Source organism: Pinus tabuliformis, chromosome X, assembly GCF_031772625.1.
Source record: "Pinus tabuliformis cultivar Carrire ecotype Pingquan chromosome X, CPIR1, whole genome shotgun sequence".
In the NCBI taxonomy this organism is placed as follows: domain Eukaryota; kingdom Viridiplantae; phylum Streptophyta; class Pinopsida; order Pinales; family Pinaceae; genus Pinus; species Pinus tabuliformis.
In genome coordinates this window covers 1124168171-1124193114 of record NC_142308.1, presented here as the reverse complement: position 1 = coordinate 1124193114, position 24944 = coordinate 1124168171, and the positions used below count along the sequence as shown (strand labels likewise).

At 29.4% G+C, this 24944-nt stretch overlaps 1 pseudogene; it reads right to left on the bottom strand.

Moving 5' to 3' along the window:
* Positions 1-277: 277 nt before the first annotated feature.
* Positions 278-14976, bottom strand: LOC149143783 (UDP-glucuronic acid decarboxylase 2 pseudogene; annotated as a pseudogene).
* Between the last annotated feature and the right edge of the window lie 9968 nt (positions 14977-24944).

Here is a 24944-nt window from a genome sequence, read left to right as displayed (position 1 = left end):
TTTTAGGTTCAAATGGGAGGGAGTTCCATTCAGCACGTCTACCGAGCCAGGAACCAGAAAGCAGATTGCTTGTCAAAGGAGGGCCTTCATCTCGGAACAGGCTCATGGTCATTGAAGGTTTCAGCTGGCGAGGAGTCCTTTTCCATTCAGGACTTCTGCATTCTGGGTTTTTAGCTCTCATTCTATCTGTCCTTATGATCTATTTCTGGTTTCTCCATTTTGATTTTTTATTTTCTTGGTATCTGTCGGAATATGTTATGGCTTCATCTATCACTCATTATTCTCCCAGCTGGCGCTGGTGGTGTCCTTGCATCTGTGTATCTCCGAGTTTTTTGGCAATCTGATCAGAAGAAGCTCTCCTCTGGTTTTTGTCGGATGCATCTCTTATATGCATAATATGTACCATCTGGAACTGTTTATACAGACTCAATATAACACAATATAGCTTTTTCTTTCTGAGAAAAGAAAAAAAAAAAAAGAAAAAAAAAAAAAAAAAAAAGAAGAAAGAAAGAAAAAAAAAAAGAAAAGAAAAAGAAAAAATTAGGGTTGATTATTATATGATAGAAACAAAAAAAATTAAGAAAAAATTAAATAATTATAAAAATATTATAGTTAAAAAAAACAATTTGTAATTTAACAAAAATAAAATTAGTAAAAATACGCAATTAACTTAATTTAATATGACAAAATAGAAATAAATAATATAATTGTCAATAAATCATAGACATGAATTTCTAACTAAAACGTTATCCCTCTCTAATTTACCAAACAACTAATTTCACCCCAAATACTAAAACGTTATCCCTCTCTAATTTACCAAACAACTAATTTCACCCCAAATTAATTTTACTAATAGATAACTAACCTACCATACTAAGCATGCTCTTTAAGCTTACCCTGAAGAGTTCAAACAATCACAGAAATAGTGATTACCGTCATTCATCGTAAAACCTTGCAATCAAATCATTGAAAAGGCGGAACTATTATTTAAGAGTAAAGTATGAGTTCCAAAATCCTATTGAAATGTATGGTTTATCTTATATTTTGATGGACATTTAAAAAAAGATTTCAGTGGATTTACTATGTTTTAAATTACCTTATATACAACAATAATATAATCATATCTATTGCAGCTAGCTTCTTTCCCAACAATAATAAACCCATATTTTCAGCGTTCCATCAAATTATTATTGTATAATGCAATAATAAACACATTTATTTTTGCTCACCGACAACCAATATTTATCAATCTATTTCGTGATAAATAGGTGGGGCAGTATATATTGCAATAATAAACACATTCATTTATGATAAATTAATAAACACATTCATTAATAGGGAAAAACTCCACAGTTAAGCGCGCTTGAGCCAGAGGAGTTCTGGGATGGGTGACCAAGTCCTGGTTACTGGGTGCAAGCCCCGGAAGTGATGATTGATGCTATGTGATTCGTTCTCCACATTTCACTAGTTTTAATCCCACTTCTTCACCTCTGTGAGCATCACCCGATGCAATGAGTGCTAAGTGAACTATTCAAAAAATCATGAGAAATTAGTCAGTTACGACTACCTCTCATGGAAATGGTCATAGGTGAATGACTTACTTAACGCAGTTGAATCCCAAAATGATATCTAACATTCATTAATGCCCACCTGATAACCAATATTTATTAATCTATCCAATCATAAATAAGCCAGGCAATATATGCTCAGGGTATAGTGTCCTGAGTATTAATAACTAATAAATACCTTGTTTATCATATAAACATATCTATTGCAACTTGCTTCTTTCTTTCCCTATACTAATAAACACACATTTCTGCATTCCATCAAATATAATATTGTATACTGCAATAATAAATACATTTATTTCTACCCATCATCAACCTCACTTTGGTAGAAAATGATGATGTAAATCCGTTGGTCTTGTATTAAACTGATATTGGAAATCACTAGTGAGTTGTATGGGTTGTGAAGATATAAATGTAATTAAATGCCCATGTGTTGAGGTCACTTTACATTATAAAAGAGTTGTCTATAATGCGATTTTTTGGAGATTTCGGTGACGGAATCCGGCGGAAGAAATTGAGGTTAAATCTTGATTTTTTGCAGTTAAAATGGTTTTTTAACTGCATATTTGGATTCAGCACCCTGAAAAACCCCTGCGACGCTTTGATTGTGCAGAAACTAGCTATCAAACTTGCGATTCCAATAAATTGCTGCGGGATTTTGACCAGAAAACCCACCGAAAAGGCTTCCAAAAAATCTCATTATAAACAACTATCGGAGTTGAGGTCACTTTACATTATAAACCATCAACGTTCGGAAAGTACCATACATATTTTTTTTTCTAGGTGTTACCAAATCCTTAAAAACAAAAATAATAGTGTCTAATTTTTACTCTCTTACTAATCCAAGTAGATTGATATAATCTACAATGTGCTCCATGAGCTTTTTGTAGATTTTTCCATCACTAAATTTTTAAACGTAAAAATAATACAATCTAATTTTTACTATCCTACTAATCCAAGCAGATTGATGCCATCTGCAATGTGCTGCATGAGGTTCCTGTTGATTTTACTAATCCAAGCAGATTGATGCCATCTGCAATGTGCTGCATGAGGTTCCTGTTGATTTTTCAATCAGTTCCTTGTAAGTCAATGTTGATTTTTCACCAGCCCCTTCTAGCATCACATAATATCCATAACTTACATAAAAAAAATGAGATTGATAATTTGGGTCACTTGTATAAATCAACTCTAAATAAAATACAGTATATCTGTCAATGTGGAACTCATGAGCTCAAGTTCGTTCCGGTAAAGTCAAAGTAAATGAAATGTGAATCAATAACAATAAATTTGAGAAACGTACTTGGCGTACTTGCCATGCTCTCTATTGTAATGAATTACATGTCACGTAGTATAAAGTAGGAGAGCCTGTTTCATATTTTTACATCCCAGAGCGGCCATTTATTTTCATTCAATTTGGCAGAGTACAATTAATATTTTGAATACATTCATTCCTAAAAAAAAAAGCTTATAAATTAGTTTAGGAAATAATGTGAATTTTTATAAGACTATGATAATTTGGTATAAAAATTTTTGAAAATCTAAACTATAGTCATCAAACATAAAATGTTTCAATTTTTTTTTATGGTCTTTTATCTATTTTTACTTAAAAAAAAATCAAATATTCAATTTTTTAAACCAAATTCCAATAAAAAAATAATATTCCCAAACAAATTTGCAGATCATTAAACAACACGTTTAAAATTCCACATACAATTAATGGGCTTTATATTACCTGGGTTCATACATGGAGCTTTTCCAACCAAACTCACTGTCAGTATTAACATGACAACAATAGAACTTTTCCATTGCATTAACAAAGAAAACAAAGAAATGCCACTCATCTGACGACAATAATACATTGCATTAACAAAAAAAACATTCCAAAATAAGTTCAAAATGAAATAGAAATAAAATAAAATAAAATATTTTTTATTTTTTATAATGTTAATTTTAGATAATGTTATTTAATTTTTAGCAAAATAACAAATTAATAATCAACGGCTTACCCAATGTCTGATGACGGCCTGCCGCGGGTAAAAGCCTTTCAATTAGACAGGCAACATCAATTTCTACTGAGTTGGGCAATTGTTAGCGGCTTCTTATGTGCTTTAGCTTTGAGGCTTGTTATCTCTCGGAGTTTGCTTGGATAAGTGTGGTTACTATAGTGACTTTAGCGACGTGGATTTGCCACTTGGATTTGGTTTTAGTGGTGTACTCATGGTCCAAATTACAGACTAAGTAGTTACGTACGTATTAAAGGTCTAAACTTCTATGAAATGTGTTGATGTGTTAGGTTAGTTGGGTTCAAAACTTTTATAATTTTTACATTCCAGGTTACACACTAACTTGATAATAGAGAATGAATCCAGGTTATGCAATAACTTGATAATAGAGAATGAATCTAGGTTACACAATAACTAAATAATAGAAAATGAAAACTTTACCAGGGTAATTATATTGTAGATTACATGGTAAATAGATAATCAAGATAATATTCATGTTTGATAACGAATAGAGAATGAAATAATAGTTATGTCATAGAAGTTGGCTTATGTTTGAATTTTATTTATTGTTTATTGGTGTAGATTTATTTAGTTTTGGATTTATCATGTATGAAGAGGGATTTAATCTTTGAAGGTGGCTTTTTTTTTGGAGTGTAGAATTCTGAGTAAAAGTTTGCACTTCAAGAGATTTGATCCCTCATAGTACATGATAGATTCCAAGTTAAACACCAACATACATCTATCTAACACTAGATTTATCATGAGTTAAGAGAGATCAAATCCGTGGAGGTGACCTTCTCTTTGGAGTGTAGAACTTGATGAAAAGTTTTTGTTTTTCCTTCATTTTGCTATTGTTAAAAAGTTTTGTGGTGGATCTACAACATGTTTTACTTTTTCCTTGTTAAAAAACTTTGTGGTGGCTTTACATTATGCTTTCTTTGGTGACCTCACCATAGCATTGGCTTCTTTAATTTAGTTTATGTTGGATGGGTTGAATGGTTTGTAAGTCTATGCTTGGATGCTTTGAGAGGTTTGTGTGTTTCTGTGTATGGATTTGGATAGTAATGTTTGTGCATGTTAGACTTGTTTTGTTGTATTTCTATATGTATATGCAATTTTCTATTAGTAATTGGTTGTTGACGAAGAAACAATCTTGTCAATAATTAATTTGTAGATTGCACGACGATTGATTTTGCACATCTATTTCATTTAATTCCACTTATGGCAAGCTAATGCATTTTTAATAGTGTCTGTCCAAATATTACTAAAAGTAAGTATCTTGAAGAGTATTTTTAACAATTTACTATCTCAAGTTTACTCTTGAAATAATTTGTTTTTTTTGCACATCTATTTTATTTAATTAGAGGTATATTTTTGACAACTAATTAATTATTAATAGTATCCCAAGAAGTACTACTAAATATATATTGAAGAATATTTTTAATAATTTACTATCTCAATATTAGTAATGAAATAATTTGTTCCTTTGCAAATTTATTAAATAATTTATTTTCATCAAAAATATTTTAATGATCGTTTTATGAATGGATTGTTTTGAAAAATCAAGAAATAATGTATATTTTAATTTTTAAATGAGTTGAGCTTTACAAATTCTCTAGCTTATTTGTTTTTCTAAACAATTATCACATCTCCATTTTATATAGATCTTAAAAATGGTTTTTGAATAGCATTTTGATGAAAATTTTTGAAAGGCAATATTTTGAATGTTTATAAAGATATTTGTTCCTCTAATAAATATTTTGAATATGTTGTTGTGTGCAATTGTGGGTTAGTAATTTTGGATATATGTAATTGTTTTGAATATTTATAAATATATCTTTTAGTCTAATAAATATTTTGAAGATATGTAATACTATGTTAGTTATTAGTTATTAGTTAATGAAAAAGGGAAACAATCATGTCAATAATTAATTTGTAGTTTGCAAGAGGATTACTCTACACATTTATTTTATTTAATTCCAGGTACCACAACTTTTGATAATTAATTAATTCTTAATAGTGTTACTCTAGGTATTATTAAATCTACCTTGAAAAATATTTTAATAATTTACTCCCCAAATAATTTGTTTCTTTGTAAATGTTTGAAATAATTTATTTCCTTCAAAACCATTTTTGTAAAATAAATAGTTTTTATTTTTATTTTATCACATCTCCATTTTCTATATATCTTAAAAATAGATCTTGGATAGCATTTTGATGAAAATTTTTGAGAGACAATTTGTTTTGAATATTTATAAATATATAATTTCCTCTAATAAATATTTTGAATATATTGTTGTATGCAATGTGCTTCAATGTTTTATATTGATTAAATTTTGGATGGGTTAAGAAAAAATTATAAATGAGAAATCATAATTTTCAATTAAAATTAAAATTAAACTATCAATTGAAATGATGTAGTTTAGGGACATTTTAATTCTAGTTTATATATCTTACAAAATTAATTTTCTAATCAAGATTTATTCATTTTGTAAAATTTCATATTATATTTATAAAAGATTAATTTATTCCAGGCACTATCATGTATAAAACTGTAAAATTCTAAAAGTTATACAATATTTGAAATTTAAATTATGAGTGAACAATTACTTTAATTATTTAAATCTTTATAGTTTATATTCATTGTATTTAAGTTGGGATAGAAATTGAAAAATTCATAATATTTCTGTTGCAATTGTCTTTATTTAAATTAAAAAAACATTCAGTCTTTGTACTATATATTCACTATATTTAAGTTGGGATAGATATTGAAAAAATCATAATATCTTTGTTGCAGTTCTCTTTATTTAAAATAGAAAGTTCATAATTGGAATAGATGCGTTGAAAAATCCATTAGACACTTATATTGTGTATAGCTTAATCTTTTGAATCGCTAAACTTACAAAATAGTAAGTCAAATTGGAATTCCTTGGGAATTTATTTAATAGTTTACCAACACGTAACTTTATTTCTTTCCAACCCATTTTATCTAACAAGCTAACTCTAAGTTTCAATTTACTTCTCACAAAAGTCGTTAAAGTAAAAGGCCACTCCATCTAAAAAGTTATAAAATTCATTCTAAACCAAATTACTTTTAATTTTTAATATGAGTTTCAAAAAAATGTTATATAACTATTCTAAAATTTAGAGAGTTGTTAAAATTTATTTATTGTATTTAAATATTTTATTATTTAAATATTATTTTATTAATAAATTTTGTATCTTGAATAAACTTTTGAGGTAATTCCATTGTGTAGAAATGAGAATTCAAATTTAAAATCATAATTTAAATTTGAGATTCCACTAAAACCCTACCATAAAGTTCATGGTACCAACATATAAGTTGTTAAATATCGAGCTCAAAGTTCATGAGAAAAAATAAGTTATTGAATATGTAGAGCTAAGTGGCCTCATCAACACCTTCTACTAACCCTAGCTTGATCATATCTACCTCTTGCACATGACCATAGACATGCCTATGTAGCCTATAGACCTCATTCTTCAACAAAAAGATTTAAAAAATTCTAAATGTTGTTCTAAAATTATTTATATATATATATATATAACCCACTTTTCATTTCAGTAAATATTAATTATATTAAAAATAATAAAATAAATCATATTGATTATATAATTATATTTTCTTCTTTTCTTCTTTACAATTATAATTTTGGGTTTGCATTATTTCTCATAATTGTGGTAAATTGAATCTTAGTTTTTTTATTTATATGAACGTGGAGCGAGCACGAAGGAAGCGAAAACAAAGAGATACGAAGGCAGCGAAAACAAAGAAGATCAAATCGAAGCATCGCGAATTCAATGAGAAATTGTAATTTCTGTGTAAATCGGCGTTTAATTCTTTATTTATATGATTTTTTAGCATTTTGTTTAGGTTAACATATATATTTAGATTTTTTTAGGTAGATATTAATTTGTTTGGAAAAAATTATTTTTACTATTTTATTTGTATTTATGGGACATATGTTTAATTTTATGTTTACACATTAGTTTCATATTTAGTGGTATAATACACTCTTGGTGCAACAAATATAAAGAAACATAGAGATATAACAAAAAGAAGTTCAATTCATTAATAACAAAATAGTTAAAATTGTTTACATGTAGAAATAGTTAAAATAGTTAATAAGTAGCTCATGTGAGATGTGGTGATTACATTTTTTTTGAAATGTATTACAATAAGGCTCGAGGGCCTTTTTATTATTGAACAACAAAGGGACACTCTAAATAAGCAAAACCTTAACCCTAGGAGATGGAACACCAAGAGTTTATGGGCCACATTGGGGTTAGTTGGACAACCAACTTCCCGAGGTCGTAACTCTCATATGATCTTCATTTTGGGCATACTACAATATTGGTGGCAAGTAGGTAGGTACAAGCTTGTTGCTGAACTAAAAGAACATCATTTAGGGGTCAAAACAACTCTAGAAGTTCATGACCTGAAATACTGCTAAAAATAGTAAATTGTGCTATAATCAAGGAAACTAATGAAACTAGGTGGATTTGTCTCCTAGTTAAATCAGTAAATTCAAGTTTGTATGTTAGAAGTAGAGTTATGCATGACTTGATTGCTAAGATCTAGTAGTCTAGTGGAGTTATTATTAGTTAAACTCTGAGCTCTAGTCTAAAATAGAGTCACTAGGAGTTCACTTGAGTAGTAGAATTGTTGTTAACTCAAGGATCTCTCTGTTAACTCATCAATTTACTAAAAATAGCCCTAGTCATGCATGGAATTTGAATTTCCTACTTGGAGTGGAGGAAAAGGCAAATTGTAATTGTCAATTTTATACTAGTTGAGTGTACTTAATTTGCATCAGAGTAGGTGGTCAATTTCTTGAGGATTTGCACAAGGAAATAGGGAATTCTCCTATTTTTTAGGGGCTAATTTCCTCAAGGATTGTGCAAGGAGATAGGAGGAAGGTTGAGGACTATTTTGGTTAAGTGTTGGTGAAAGCACGTGTGCAAGGTGTGCTTCATGTGAAGCAGTCATTGTATTTGATCCATATTCTCATGTAAATTAATGTAGGGTGTGCTTCAAACAAGGGAATTCTCCTATTTTTTAGGGGCTAATTTCATCAAGGATTGTGCAAGGAGATAGGAGGAAGGTTGAGGACTATTTTGGTTAACTGTTAGTCAAAGCACGTGTGCAGGGTGTGCTTCATGTGAAGCAGTCATTGTATTTGGTCCATATTCTCATGTAAATTAATGTAGGGTGTGCTTCATGTTTGAACCAGTCATTGTAGTTGATCGATATTCTCATGTAAATTAATGCATAGTTGCGGAGGGTTTTTTCACAGTTGGATTCCCTTATAAAATCATTGTGTTCCTTTTATTTTGATGGTTGCATGTTATTGCATATGTTTCTATTGTATGTTTTCCCTTCCACAAATTGAGTAGAAGAAATTTGTGTTTATTGTTTTCACTTAGATTTCATTAGCAAATACAAATTTATTGTCATTTCTACACATGTTGGAGAAAATCAACTAGTATGGTAACAATTATCAAATGTGATAAACAAATTTTCATCACATTTGAAAGTAACATAATGTATCAAACCAAGTCAAAGCATATTGAAACACAACATTATTTTGTACAAGAAAAGACACAATCAAAATAAATTGGCTTAGCATATTGCAATACAAATGAAAATGTGGCCAACTTATTTTCTTGTTGGAAAGGTGAATTTAAATAAATTGGCTTATCCTATTGTAGTACAAATGAAAATGTGGCCAACTTATTTGCTTGTTGGAAAGGCTAATTTTGAAATTTGTAGAAACAAGTTATGTGTTGTAGAAAATTCATTTCTAAGGGGGTGTGTTAGGAATAATTGAGAAACTAAAGTACTTAGAAGTTCAAGCAAATCAGTGCTAGAAAAAATCTAGGTTTAGCCCAAATAATTTATCTAATCCTTGTTTTTAGGAGTTGATTGTGTCAAAGTATTCCTATATATTGTAATTTATTTTGAGTGTTAATTCAATTTCACTTGTGTGTGTTTTCTCTATATGAAAATATTGTTCATAAAAATTAAAGTAAAAATAGTAAACTTTAACACTAACTTGAATCCAACATTTTTACATAGTAGTTGGTCTTGCGGCTTAGTTTAAATATAGCTAAATTAAAGTAAAAATATTGAATTCAAGTTAGCATTAATGTTTAGAATTTGGTTAATTTAGGTTTTTCTAATTGGTAAATTGAGGTATTTTGTTATTTGTAATTCCGCTTTTGTGGAGAATTCAATGCTACCCAACAACAATAATAATGTCTTATTAATTCCTCACATAGCATGGCATATTTCTATGAACACTTTCATTAGTTATAGTTGGATTTTAAAAATGGGTTAGATTTTCTATAGCTTATTATATTGTTTTGCAATTTATTAAATAATTATAAAAATATTGTAATTAAAAAAAACATTTCTTTATTTAAAAATTAAATTATAAATTTTTGATTGATTGAACATATGAAAACATTAATTAATTGTAGTTGAATATTATAAAACAGAAACGAAAAATTAGAAAAAAATAAATAAATAAATTTAACAACAAATTAAATAATTATGAAAATATTATAGTTAAAGAAAACAATTTTTAATTTAACAAAAATAAAATTAGTGAAAATATATAATTAGTTGTAATTTAACATGACATGATAGAAATACTTAATATAATTTTCAATAAATCATAGCTCCATATAAATAAAAGCATTTTTTCTTTTACCACAAAAAAAACTTTGTTTAACTAAAAGATTATCCTTTTGTGATTTACTAAACAAATAATTTCACCCATAATTAATTTAAGTAATCCATAACTAAATATGCTCTTTAAACTTACTATGAAGAGTTCAAACAACCACCATAGAAATAGTGATTACGGAACATTATTCGTCCTAAAACCTTGCAATCAAATCATGGAAAAGCTGGAACTATTATTTAAGAGTAAGGTAGGTTCCAAAATCCTATTGAAATGTATGGTTTACCTTATATTTTGATGGACATATTTAAAAGAGATTTCAATGAATTTATTTAGTCTTTTAAATGACTTCATATATATACAACAATAATCTAAACATATTTATTGCAATTTTTCTATGCAATAATAAACGCACATTTTCGGGGTTCTATCCAATGCACTATTGTACAGTGAAATAATAAACACATTTATTTATGAGTCAGGACAACAATAGAGCTTTTCTAGCCAAACTTATTCTCAGTACTAATCTGAAAACAATTTGTGACGTCATTAACAAACTCTTTCAAAATTTCACATACAAGTTGCAACATACAATTAATGGGCTTTATACTCAGTATCACTATTAGTATGACAACAATAGAGCTTTTCCATCAAAACTGAGTACTAATCTGACAACAATTTGTGACGTCATTAACAAACTCCTTCAAAAATTCACATACAGGTTGCAAGTACAACATAGAATTAATGGGCTTTATATTCACCTGGTGGGTTCAATACGTGGAGCTTTTCCAACCAAACTCAGTGTCACTATTAGTATGACAACAATAGAGCTTTTCCATCAAAACTTACTCTCAGTACTAATCTGACAACAATTTGTGACGTCATTTAGCAACTTTGTCAAAATTTCACAAAGTTACCACATAAATTTATTTCGAGTGTTAATTCAATTTTAGTTGTGTTTTTTTTATTGGAAAATAATGTTCATAAAAATTAAAGTAAAAATAGTAAACTTTAACATTAAATTAGTGTTAATTTTCATTAATTTAGGTTTTACTAATTGGTATTTAGTTATTTGTTATTCCATATTGTTCAATGCTACCCAATAACAATAATAATGTCTTAATAGTCTCTCACATAGCATGAAATATTTCCATAAATACTTTCATTAACCAATTTGTGACGTCATAACAAACTCCTCTAAAATTTGACATACAATTAATGAGCTTTATATTCGCCTGGTTCATACATGCAACTTTTCCAACCAAACTCAGTGTTAGTGTTAGTATGACAACAATACGGCTTTTCCATCAAAACTTACTCTCATTGCTAATCTGATAACAAGGGTACATTGCATTAAAAAAAAAATCATTGCAACTTTTCTAACCAAATTCATTGTGAGTATTAGTATGACAACAATAGAGCTTTTCAGCAACAAATAAATCTTATGCTATCAGACTTTAATTGAGCGGAGTCCGTTCGATTTTGCCAAGGCTAAAATGCAAAATCTAACGGTGGGCATATACAGCTGCCGCTCAATACAGCCCGATAGAATATGATTTATTTGTTTCCTAGCTTTTCCATCAAAACTTACTCTTAGTACTAATTTGACAACAAGCATACATTGCATTACAAAAAAGTCATTGCAAAATAAGATAATAGCAATGAAATGTCAGAGAAACAAAATAAAATATTTTAACAAATAAATATTAATAAAATATTTAAAAAAATAAATATTTTTTATAATGTTATTTGACTTTTAGTCAAATAATAAATTAATAATCAATGACTTAACTAATTTAAGATACTTTTGCTGATAGTAATGTTCAGATAAAAATCAGACTTGAACTGAAAAAGAAGGAGTTGCAACTCATAGGTGAGTACTGCACCTGGAGACTGCACTCAAACAAAGAGAACTCTCTCCGTACACTCTACATTCATCAAATGAGTAATTACATCATTAAGTACATTATAGAAATCAGGAAGTTGCAACCAAACTCCTAAACTCTAAGAACAAATCCTAAACTAAGGAGATACGTTACAACTTGTGTAACCATTTCTCCATTAATACAAAATAATATTAATTATTTTCAACTCCCCCCCTTAATGGAGAAAGGATTATCCTGAACTCTTAGCATCCCTCTAAACAATTCAAACTTTACATGCCCAAGAGGCTTAGTAAAAATATCAGCCATGTTATCACAAGTTTTACAATATTCAACACATATCTCTTTTGACTGTTGTTTCTCTCCAACAAAATGAACCTGAGTATCGATATGCTTGGTATTTTTATGAAAGACTGGATTGTATGCAAGCTTGATGGTACTCTGGTTGTCAGTTTTGATAACAGTTGATTCTTTCTGCTCTTCTCCTGCATTGTTGAGAAGTCTTCTCAACCAGATAGCTTCACATGTGGCTGCACACAATGCTTGGTACTCAGCTTCACATGAAGATAGAGCTATAGTGCTCTGCTTTTTTTTTTTTGTTGCTCCATGCTATGACCCCGGATCCAATGTTGAATGCGTAACTTGTGATAGATCTTCGATCATCCAAGTTACCTGCCCAATCGGAATTTGAAAAACTTGCTAGAATAACATCAGAAGTGTCAATGTACAAAATGCCATAATTACTAGTACCACTAAGATACCTCAACACACTTTTTGCTGCGACCCAGTGACTTTTGAGTGGTTTTGACATGAACTGGCTCAACACACTAACAGAATATGCCAAATCTGGTCTAGTTGTAGTCAGATATATCAAACTGCCAACTAGTTGTCTGTACATGGTAGCATCCACCTCTTTAGTACCGTCGTCACTGCTCAACTTTAAGTTTTGCTGTAATGGTGTTGCTACTGATCTGCACTGCTCCATTCTGAACCTTTCCAGCAAGCTTCTGGCATACTTCCCTTGAGTGAGAAAAGTTTGTCCAGAGTCTTTCCATACCTCCAATCCCAAGCAATAATGAAGGTTTCCAAGGTCTTTCCATCTCAAACACTTGTGACATCTGATTTCTTTGATCAGATTGTTAGCATTCCCTGTTATGATCATATCATCTACATACAAAGAAATCAAAATAATTTTCCTCTGTTTATTAAACTTGGTATACAGATTTGGATCATTCAAGCTCCTATGAAAGCCATGCTATACAAAAAATGAGTCAATTTTCTCATACCACAACCTGGGTGCTTGTTTTAAACCATAAAGTACCTTTTTCAATTTACACACAAGATGTTCCTGCCCTTTTTTCACAACACCTTCAGGCTGTACTAAATAAATTTCTTCCTTCAAGTCACCATTCAGAAATGCAGACTTGACATCTAGCTGGTGTAGCTGCCATTTGTGTTTTGTTGCTAAGGAAATTAACATTCTAATGGTGTTTAATTTTGCTACAGGAGCAAAGGTGTCATCGAAATCTATTCCCTCTTTCTGTGAGTAACCCTTTGCTACCAGTCTAGCTTTAAGTTTCTCTATACTCCCATCTGCATTTATTTTTGGTTTATACAGCCATTTGCATCCTATGGGGGTTTTACCTTCAGGCAATTCAACCAAATCCCAAGTATGGTTTCTGTTTATTGATTCTATTTCCTCATACATTGCAGCCCTCCATGCATCAGATTTACTTGCTTCCTCATAATTTGCAGGTTCTACAATGTTTAAAAACTTTGACATTAATGCATAGTTTTTCAATTTAGAAGGTAATTGAGTATTCCTACTTGATCTCCTTGGTAGGGGACTTACCTCAAATCTATCTATTTCTAGGCTTGCATTATTGATTACATTTCCTGTTACTTCTTCTTCTTGTTTCTGCTCCTGCTGTTCATCTTCCTCACTATTTTCTTCCATTAGCAATGTAATGTGCCAATCACTGTTAGAGTCATCCTTTCCTTCTTCAACATGTTCTAGTTCTAACATTGTAAATTCCCCAGGATTCCCAGGATTGAAAGGACCAACATGTTCGCCCTCCATAAGTCGCATAAGGCCTTCAACCAGATCAGAAACGAACTGGAAACTTCGTGTTTGATTCCCATTTCCATAGACTGTCAAAGGCTCCTTGTGCAAAGACTGAGCAACAAAATTACTTACAACCTGACCATCATCAAGGCACATTCGCGGACCGTATGTATTGAAAATTCGAGCAATCCGAACCTCAACATTTTCTCCCCTGTGATAATCCATAGTCAGAGTTTCGGCTGTTCTCTTACCCTCATCATAGCAATTGTGGACTTCGATGGGATTAACATTACCCCAGTAAGCTTCAGTTTGAGGATGTTCAAGAGGATCTGCATAAACCGCACTAGTACTTGTAAGCAAAAAACGTGCCCCAACATGCTTGGCAAGTCTGAGTATGTTCAAGGTTCCCACATCATTAGTTTTGATAGTCTTCATAGGATTGTGTTTGTAATGCACAGGGGAAGCAGGGCAAGCCAAATGGTAGATCTGATCAACCTCAAACAATAAGGGTTCCACAACATCATGCCTTATCTGTTCAAACCTCGAATTGCCAAAATGATTCAAAATATTCTCCGTCCTTCTTATGAAGAAATTGTTGACAACAATAACACTGTCGCCTCTTGCCATGAGCCTGTCAAGTAGATGACTGCCAACAAAGCCAGCTCCACCCATCATGAAAACTCGCAAGGAATTTCTCTTCAAACCTAGGGGCACTTTAGCCCCTGAATTCACCATCGAACCCGAATGATACTGAGCAAACCGAGAAACATGAGTCTCATAAACAACCCGATGAGGTTTGTCGGGCACAAACCTTCCATTTTCATTCACATTAGAAGCCAAAAAACCAAGCTGAAGGATAAAGAAAGTCGATGTGATGGCGATTCCTATCAAAATAAACAGCAGCCGCTACTCCCTGAGAAAATAATCTACTGACTTGATAATAGACCACGTCTTTTCTGGCTTAAGAGAGTACTCATCACTGTTATTCATATTGGACTGATAAAATTTCTGATCCTCTGATGAATAAGTCTTCAATGAGCCACCACTGGGCAAGTCTGATCTGCTGCCACCAAACAGATCAGGAACTCCAATGCGCCACCACCGGGCAAATCTGATCTGCTACCACCGAACAGATTAGGAACTCCAATGCGCCACCACCAGGCAAATCCGATCTGCTACCACCGAACAGATCAGGAACTCCAATGCGTCACCACGGGGCAAATCCTATCTGCTGCCACCGAACAGATCAAGAACTCCAATGCGCCACCACCGGGCAAATCTGATCTGCTACCACCGGGCAAGGCCGATCTGCAAAAAAATTGTAGATCTTCCAAAGAGAAAGAGGTTGGTGCTACTCGACGTCGAAAGATCCGTGCCAAAAACAAAATCGACGAGTCTTTCGAACCTGGCGCGATTAAGGCTTTCTTTTTTGCGCCAATGGCAATTTCTGGTGCGCTAGCACGATTATCACTCTCAAAACCGTGCCAAATGGTGCGACTATTCCTTAATAAACAACGCCAACCCTTTCTTCCGCTCAAAAATGGCACGATTGTTCACGACAAAACCGCGCCAACCCTATTTTCCGCTCAGAGATGATCAGTCATCTGAGACCTATCTTCAGGTGTTACTGCAGTCCACCTAATTCTATGAATGCTTTTGTACACTCCACGGCCACTACAGTTCTATAATCAATGATGTATCCTAAAAAAAAAAATTTAAGGCTATCCCTACTCTATGCTCTGATACCAAGATAAAATTTAGACTTGAATTGAAAAAGAAGGAGTTACAGCTCACAGGTGAGTACTGCACCTGGAGACTGCACTCAAAGTGCCACCACCGGGCAAGGCCGATCTGCAAAAAAATTGTAGATCTTCCAAAGAGAAAGAGGTTGGTGCTACTCGACGTCGAAAGATCCGTGCCAAAAACAAAATCGACGAGTCTTTCGAAACTGGCGCGATTAAGGATTTCTTTTCTGCGCCAATGGCAATTTCTGGTGCGCTAGCACGATTATCACTCTCAAAACCGCGCCAAATGGTGCGACTATTCCTTAATAAACAACGCCAACCCTTTCTTCCGCTAAAAAATGGAACAATTGTTCACGACAAAACCGCGCCAACCCTATTTTCCGCTCAGAGATGATCAGTCATCTGAGACCTATCTTCAGGTGTTACTGCAGTCCACCTAATTCTATGAATGCTTTTGTACACTCCACGGCCACTACAGTTCTATAATCAATGATGTATCCTAAAAAAAAAAAATTAAGGCTATCCCTACTCTGTGCTCTGATACCAAGATAAAATTTAGACTTGAATTGAAAAAGAAGGAGTTACAGCTCACAGGTGAGTACTGCACCTGGAGACTTCACTCAAACAAAGAGAACTCTCTCCGTACACTCTACATTCATCAAATGAGTAATTACATCATTAAGTACATTATAGAAATCAGGAAGTTGCAACCAAACTCCTAAACTCTAGGAACAAATCCTAAACTAAGGAGATACGTTACAACTTCTGTGACCATTTCTCCATTAATACAAAATAATATTAATTATTTTCAACTTGTTCTCTCAAAGTTACAATGTCACATTTTTAGATTATAATTATTAAGTATATGTTTGATAAATTTCATACTTTGAAATTTACATATTTATTATTATCTATTTGTTTGAGGATTTAAAGCAATGACTTGTCAATACAATCTTAATTGTACCTGGATAGAGACGGGTGAGTTCATAATTTTGAATCTGGACATTATACACAAAGATTATAGGCATTTTTCTTGTATTAGGACATTGTTAAAAATTTATGTGGATAGCATGACTTTAAATCATTTTTTGTTTTTTCTTTATTTGACTATGGTTAAAAAGTTTTTTCAGAGATCTATATCATGTTTTACTTTTTCTTTGTTAAAAAGCTTTGTGGTGGCTTTACATTTCGCTTTTTTTTGTTAACTTGACCATACCATTCTCTTCTTTAATTTGGTTTATGTTGACCATACCATTCTCTTCTTTAATTTAGTTTGTGTTGGATGCCTTGATTGGTTTGTAAGTCTATGTTTCAAAGCATTGAGTGGTTTCTGTGTTTCCCTGTATGGATTTGGCTAGTAATGTTTGTGCATGTTACACTTGTTGTGTTGTATTCTTATATGTACATGTATTTTTCTGTTAGTAATTGATTGTTGTATTTTTATATGTATATGTATTTTTCTGTTAGTAATTAATTGTTTATAATGAAGCTAGACGATCTTGTCAGTAATTAATTGGTAGTTTGCACAAGGATTGATTTGGTAGTTTGCACAAGAATTGATTTTGCACGTCTATTTCATTTAATTTGAGGTATAGCAACTTTTGACAACTAATTAACTTTTAATAGTGTCGTGGAGGCACTACTAAAAATATCTTGAAGAGTAATTTTAATAATTTACTACCTCAAGTTTACTCTTGAAATAATTTGTTTCCTTGTGTGTCCCTTGAGGCATTACTAAAAATATATTGAAGAGTATTTTTAATAATTTACTACCTCAAGTTTAAGTTTGAAATAATTTGTTTCCTTGCAAATGTTTGAAATAATTTATTTCAGCAAGAATAGTTTGATTATTTTTTTAATTTATAGTTTGTTTTGAAAACTCAATAAAAATGTATTTTTGAAACCTTTTAAGAGTGAGAAGGTTTACAAATTCTTGAAATTATCTACTTCTCCAAACAATTATTACATTTCATTTTTCTATATATCTTAAAAATGGATCTTGAATAGTATTTTGATGAATATTTTTGAGAGCCTGTGTCTTGAATGTTTACAAATATATTTTTTCCTCTAAATATTTTGAATATATTAATGTATGGAATTTTCTGTTAGTAATTTTGAATATATGTAATTGTTTGTTACTAATTAGTTATTCGTGAAGAAGGGAGACTATTTTGCCAATAATTAATTTACAATTTACAGGAGGATTAATTTTGCACATCTATTTTAGTTAATTATGTTTATTAATTTTTAATAGTATCCCTAGAAGTACTACTAAATATATCTTGAAGAATATTTTTAATGATTCACTGTGGCAAGATTACTCTGAACTAATTTGTTTCTTTGCAAATGTGTGAAATAATTTATTTCCTTCGAGAATATTTTGGTTTCTTTTGCAAAATAAAAAAATAATGTATTTTTTATTTTTTAATGAGCGCACATCTCAATTTGATATATATATATATATATATATATATATATATATATATATATATATATATATATATATATATATATATATATATATATATATATATATATATATATATCTATATATATATATAATGGATCTTGAATAGCATTTTGATTAAATTTTTTGAAAGATATTGTTTTGAATGTTTATAAACATATATTTTCCTCCAATAAATATTTTGAATATGTTGGGTTGTGCAATTGTGGGTTGGTAATTTTGAATATATATAATTGTTTTGAATGATTATAAATATATCTTTTTCTCTAATAAATATTTTGAAGATATAGTAATTAATTGTTGATGAAGAAGTGAGACTATCTTGTGAATAATTAATTTGTAGTTTGCAAGAGGATTGAGTTTCTACATTTATTTTATTTAATTCAAGGTATCACTATATATATATATATATATTCAAAATATTCAAAATATTTCTTAGAGGAAATATATGTTTATAAACATTCAAAACAATATCTTTCAAAAAATTTAATCAAAGTTCTATTCAAGATCCATTATATATATATATATATATATATAATGGATCTTGAATAGAACTTTGATTAAATTTTTTGAAAGATATTGTTTTGAATGTTTATAAACATATATTTCCAAAGTTCTATTCAAGATCCATTATATATATATATATATATAATGGATCTTGAATAGAACTTTGATTAAATTTTTTGAAAGATATTGTTTTGAATGTTTATAAACATATATTTCCTCTAAGAAATATTTTGAATATGTTGGTGTGTGCAATTGTGGGTTGGTAATTTTGAATATATATAATTGTTTTGAATGATTATAAATATATCTTTTTCTCTAATAAATATTTTGAAGATATAGTAATTAATTGTTGATGAAGAAGTGAGACTATCTTGTGAATAATTAATTTGTAGTTTGCAAGAGGATTGAGTTTCTACATTTATTTTATTTAATTCAAGGTATCACAACTTTGGATAGTGTGAGGTATTACTAAATATATCTCGAAAAGTATGTTTAATAATTTACTGCCTTAAAATTAGTCCCTCCTTAAATAATTTGTTTCCTTGTAAATGTTTGAAATAATTTATTTGCTTCAAACATATTTTGATGATTTTTTATTTTATTTTTTATCTAGAATCTATTTTGCAATGTCAATAAATAATGTTTTTTTAATGAGTGGTGTGGCTAGGTTTACAAATTCTCTTAATTATCTACTTCTCCACATAAATATAATATATTTGAAACGGTTAGGAACTATTAATGAGATAGCATTGGAGTAGATAATTATTGTAGGGATTTTATATTTGAAACGGTTAAGAACTATTAATGAGATAGCATTGGTGTAGATAATTATTGTAGGGATTTATTAATTTTATATCGTGAAAAGTATTTTTAATAATTTACTGCCTTAAGGTTACTCCTCAAATAGTTTGTTTCTTTGCAAATGTTTCAAATAATTTATTTCCTTTAAGAATATTTTGATGATTTTTTATTTATAGTTTATTTATCAATGTCAATAAATAATGTGTCTTTTTAATGAGTGACATGGCTAGGTTTATAAATTCTCTAAATTATCTATTTCTCCAAATAATTATAATATATTTGAAGGATTAAGAACTATTAATGAGATAACATGGTTGTAGATAATGAGTGTAAGGATTTATTAGGCAAATTATTTTGGTGTTAGGATTTCTAATCTAATTATTTTTGTAAAATAAACTAATTTTTATTTGTATTTCATCACATCTATGTTTTCTATATATCTTAAAAATAGATATTGAATAGCATTCTGATGAAACTTTTGAATTTTGAGAGATCGTTTGTATTGAATATTTATAAATATGTATTTCCCTCAGATAAATATTTTGAATAATTGTTGTATGCAATGTGATTTAATGTTTTATATTGATTAAATTTTGGATCAATGTCAAGAAAAAATTATAAAAGAGAAATCACATTAAAATTTCAATTAAAATTAAACTATAAACTGAAATGACTTAGTGTAGAGATATTTTATTTCTAATTTATATTTCCTACCAAACTTTGTGTCAAATATCCACATGATATTTGAAATTGAAAATCCCATTGGGTACTTATATTGTGTATAATTTAATCTTTTGAACTGTTAAACTTACAAAATATTAATTTAAATTGGAATTCCTTCAGACATGGATTTAATAGTTTACCAACATATAACCTAATTTCTTTCTGACGCCTTTTATCTCACACTGTTAACCTTGAATTTCAATTTATTAATCACAAAAGCCCCTAAAGTATACACTACTATATCTAAGAAAATTATAAAATTCATTTCAAATAAAAATATTTTTAATTTTCAGTAAATTACTATAAACTCTATAAACTTCAGGAAAAAAAACATTGTATAATTATTTTAATTTTTATAAATATGTTAAAATTTAATTATATATATATTTAATTATATTTAAATGTTTAATTATTTAAAATATAATTTTTAAATGTATTAGTAAATTTAGCATCTTAATTTTTTTTTAGATAATTCTATTGTACAAAAATAATAATTCAAATTTAAAATCACAATTTAAATTTGTGATTCAATTAAAACCCTACATGGGAGGATAGATTTTTGAATATCTATGGAAATCCATGGGAGAGGATAGATTTTTGAATATCCAGAGCTAGGGGCCTCATCAATACCTTCTACGATCTCTACCTCGATCATATCGATCACCTCCACATACATAGCGTATGTGGTCTATCGACCCCATTCTTGTAACAGAAGATTTAAAAATTATAAATGTTGTTTTAAGATTAATTATATTTTGTATCTTTAAATATTTGTAATATTTTTGTTTAGACACACCATATTTTTCATTATATTATATAATATTATCTATATATATATATATATATATATATATATATATATATATATATTATCTTGATTATATAATTAATTGTTGTGTAAATGGGTTTTCAGTTTTTTAGTTATATGGCGGTTAATAATTTGATCTAGGCTAACATTATTTATATAAAAAATTATAAATGTTGTTTTAAGATTAATTATATTTTGTATTTTTAAATATTTTATTAAATATAGATTATATTAAAAATTAAAATAAAATAAATAATTTTGATTATACAATTATATATATATATATATTATATAAAAAAATATAAATTTGATAGAATTCTGATTTTAATGTTTTTACATATCTATTATTCACCTAACATTTCAGTTCAGTGAAATTTTATTTCCTCACCCACGGCTATTTGAATTACCCAGGGGACTGTTTCTTCTTTATAATTATAGTTTTAAGTTTGCATTATTTTTCATAGTGATTGTTGTGTAAATTAAATTTTAGTTTTTTATTTACTGTGGAGCGAGCACGAACCCAGCTAAAGTAAAGAAGATCAAATGTGAGCAGAATGAACCAGGTGAGCAATTTTAATGGTTGTGTAAATAGGTTTTTTGTTTTTTTAGTTATATGATTGTTTAGAATTTTATTTAGGCTAACATTATTTATATGGCTATTTAGATTATTGTTCTATATGGCTATTTAGATTATTGTTCAGGTAGGTATTAATTTGGTAGGCATTAATTTGTTTGAAGAAAATTATTTTCATCATTTGTATTTATTGGACACATGTTAATTTTACGTAGAGCGCTAGCATACTTATATATGGCTCTCATAATAGATTGTAGAATGTTTTTCTCTGCCCAAAAAATGTATTATTATTCATATATGTATAAACGTGGTTTTTATTTTAATTTTGAATAATGATAATAGTTAATATTCATCTTATAGTTATGATAAAGTTTAATTGTTTTATGTTTTAATAGTGCAACATAATTTTTGATGAAATTTATATTTTTCTTTATTTGAAGTGTATTTTTGAATGTATAAGCAAAAGAAAAATAATTTATATATGTATAAACTTGGTTTTCATTTGAATTTTGAATAATGATACTAGTTAATACTCATGGTATAGTTATAATAAAGTTTAATTGTTTTATGTTCTAATAGTGCAACATAAGTTTTGATGAAATTTTTATTTTTCTTTATTTGAAGTGTATTTTTTAATGTATAAGCAAAATCAAAATCATCAAAAACTTGGAACATTCCATTTTTATATATTTAAAAATTTAAATACATTTATAAAAATAATAACAAAATATGCAAAATGACAATTTTCTATTAAAAAATGAAAACCACATTTTCCATATCCACATTGTGCATTAAACAACTGACCTTCCAAAGAACACAATCATCCATAAAAAAAAATTGTCATAATCTCGCTAATCATTGACCTAATGATCATAAAAAAATAGAGAGTCCATATATCCACAGAGGAAATACATATCACAAATAAAAAAATAACCCTCATGGGATCTAAAAAACATAAATTGGGATATAGAAATCATGATTCTTACTCACGAGGTTGAGCAATGCCATCTATAAATGGCCGATAATAAAACTCATAGAAATCATCTCCATTCAGTTCAACAATCTTCCATGTGTCATACGCCTATTGTGCCCATGCTTTGGATAAACTGTCGGCCATAGTGTTTCTCTCCCTATAGATGTGAGTACAAGGTTACATAATCAAGGTTTATTTTTAACTGTAAAACATCTTTTAACAATCGAATAAGAGTATGCATAAGACAATGAGCAAATTCATTAAACTAATCAACAATAATTTGAGAATCACCAAATATTTGAAGCAGCCTCCATCCTTGTTCAATTGCGAAAATGAGAAGCAATTTTAAGTCGTAGAGTTCTGCAAAATTATTTGTCCGAGTGCCCAATTCACTTTGGAGCTTGAAGAGATGGGTCTCCTATAAAAATAAAATTGCACCTCTCTCACAATTACAATTTGGTTGGGTTGCATCATCAAAGTAAGCCCAAAGTTGTGATTTATCCACCTCTTCCTAGATGACATTCCTTTGACGATTAGAATCCGGAGGGGTCGGAATCAAATCATAGATGGCTAGAGAATTTGTTTGCTACTCTTTCCTGAGGAACAAGATGGTTTCCAAAAATGACCTAGTTCCTTGCCAACCAAATCCCCCAATTTATAATGGGGGGAATTCCTCATGTTTTTTGGAGAGGGTGCATCCCACCATGAGTGGGAGGCATCTAATAAAGATAACCCCTCCCAAATAAGATTCAAAGATAAAGAGGTCAGGAAAATTTCCATACAACTTAGGAGAAAGGGAGATTTCTAAAATGGTGAGCAACCCTACATAAAGGACACCAACTAGTGCCAATACGTTTATAACAATTACAAGATAATAATTATCATTTATGTATGGTGATAGTGACAAAATTATAGTTACAATTATGTGCGATAATAGGTTTTTTAAGGGTATTAATAATTTTTTTTTTATAGTTATATATAAATTAATATCATTTATCAATATATTAATAATAATATTATTAATTTATTAATGATATTGATTTATGGTGCAATTTAACTAATAGAGAAAATGATTTTTTGGTCGGAACCCAACAATACAATGTTGAGAAATATTGTGGTTACTTTTTGTTTAAAATGCACTTTCGAATGCGTGAATGGATTTAGCACCCTAAAAAATGATTGAGGCACTCAAACTTTGTATATCAAATAACTTGAACTTATTATTCTTAAAAGACTCTACCAGATTTTTGGTAAAATTGTCCAATAAAAGTGCTTAGAAAAGGGTCATTTCATCTATTAGTTAGATTATGCATCAATTTATTAATAATATGTATTAATTTATTATAATTTTGTTATTGCATTAATTAATCTCATCTATTAGTGTATTTATAAAAAATAATTTACAATTATTTATGTTATTATTTAGAATTATGCTCATAGTGTGTCATGGTGCAATGCATTTTATGATTCATGTAGGGTATATTTAAATGTCCTTTGAATAAAAAAACAACCATTTCAAAGTTCATCTAAGTAGTTCAAGTAGTATTTAAGTGTGATACATCATTAGAGAGGTAAAAATTGCATCACATCAAAAAAAGAATTGGCTCATGCAAAAAATGTTTTAGTGATGTCATGTCAAATCATACAAACGTTTCCTTCCCTACAACATGTCACATTTATTCAAAGCCCCTATCACTACAACATCAATTGACAGTAATTGTAGATAGAACATCAACAATAAGTACAAGAAGATATGAGACGATAAGTGAATTGTGTAAAATGAAAAGTTTCAAGTGAATTTTATACTCAATATACCCAAAAGACATGTCTATTTGTAGATTGGATCATAGATCTTTGTCAATTAAATTCTAGTAAGTTTGCACATTTACATTTTTACCCATATTTGTTGATATGTTGAAAAACCCATAAATAATGGTGGGTAGTAACTTCTCGTAAGTATATCTATTTACATCATTTTTCTGTATCCTATCTTTTACGCAAATACTTACTTAAGTTATGGTGGGTATTAACTTATGGTAAATATGTTATTTACATGAGTATGGCTATTTTTAACAAATGGTCATGTCCTTAGAGACATGACACTTCAAAACTATATATAT